Source organism: Mustela nigripes, chromosome 3, assembly GCF_022355385.1.
Source record: "Mustela nigripes isolate SB6536 chromosome 3, MUSNIG.SB6536, whole genome shotgun sequence".
Lineage (NCBI taxonomy): Eukaryota > Metazoa > Chordata > Mammalia > Carnivora > Mustelidae > Mustela > Mustela nigripes.
Window position 1 is genome coordinate 80,914,865 of NC_081559.1, and position 1,659 is coordinate 80,916,523.

Sequence of the window (1,659 nt, forward strand, 5' to 3'; positions counted from 1 at the left end):
TATATGGAACCAGAAAAGACCTCGAATAGCCAAAGGGATATTGAAAAAGAAAGCCAACGTTGGTGGCATCACAATTCCGGACTTCAGGCTCTATTACAAAGCTGTCATCATCAAGACAGCATGGTACTGGCACAAAAACAGACACATAGATCAATGGAACAGAATAGAGAGCCCAGAAATAGACCCTCAAATCTATGGTCAACTAATCTTCGACAAAGCAGGAAAGAATGTCCAATGGAAAAAAGACAGCCTTTTCAATAAATGGTGCTGGGAAAATTGGACAGCCACATGCAGAAAAATGAAATTGGACCATTCCCTTACACCACACACAAAAATAGACTCAAAATGGATGAAGGACCTCAATGTACGAAAGGAATCCATCAAAATCCTTGAGGAGAACACGGGCAGCAACCTCTTCGACCTCTGCCGCAGCAACATCTTCCTAGGAACAACGCAAAAGGCAAGGGAAGCAAGGGAAAAAATGAACTACTGGGATTTCATCAAGATCAAAAGCTTTTGCACAGCAAAGGAAACAGTTAACAAAATCAAAAGACAACTGACAGAATGGGAGAAGATATTTGCAAACGACATATCAGATAAAGGACTAGTGTCCAGAATCTATAAAGAACTTAGCAAACTCAACACCCAAAGAACAAATAATCCAATCAAGAAATGGGCAGAAGACATGAACAGACATTTCTGCAAAGAAGACATCCAGATGGCGAACAGACACATGAAAAAGTGCTCCATATCACTCGGCATCAGGGAAATACAAATCAAAACCACAATGAGATATCACCTCCCACCAGTCAGAATGGCTAAAATCAACAAGTCAGGAAATGACAGATGCTGGCGAGGATGCGGAGAAAGGGGAACCCTCCTACACTGTTGGTGGGAATGCAAGCTGGTGCAACCTCTCTGGAAAACAGCATGGAGGTTCCTCAAAATGTTGAAAATAGAACTGCCCTATGACCCAGCAATTGCACTATTGGGTATTTACCCTAAAGATACAAATGTAGTGATCCAAAGGGACACATGCACCCGAATGTTTATAGCAGCAATGTCCACAATAGCCAAACTATGGAAAGAACCTAGATGTCCATCAACAGATGAATGGATCAAGAAGATGTGGTATATATACACAATGGAATACTATGCAGCCATCAAAAGAAATGAAATCTTGCCATTTGCAACAACATGGATGGAACTAGAGCGTATCATGCTTAGCGAAATAAGTCAAGCAGAGAAAGACAACTATCATATGATCTCCCTGATATGAGGAAGTGGTGATGCAACATGGAGGCTTAAGTGGGTAGAAGAAGAAGAAATGAAACAAGATGGGATTGGGAGGGAGACAAACCATAAGTGACTCTTAATCTCACAAAACAAACTGAGGTTGCCGGGGGGAGGGGGTTTGGGAGAAGGGGGTGGGATTATGGACATTGGGGAGGGTATGTGATTTGGTGAGTGCTGTGAAGTGTGTAAGCCTGGTGATTCACAGACCTGTACCCCAGGGGATAAAAATATATGTTTATAAAAAATAAAAAATTAAAAAAATAAAATAAAATAAAATAACATGTCCAGCGCAGCTCCTTAAGAAAACAGCCCAGCTTCCTTCATGCTTGTATGCTAAACAAGCAAACTACAGCATGCTTTTTA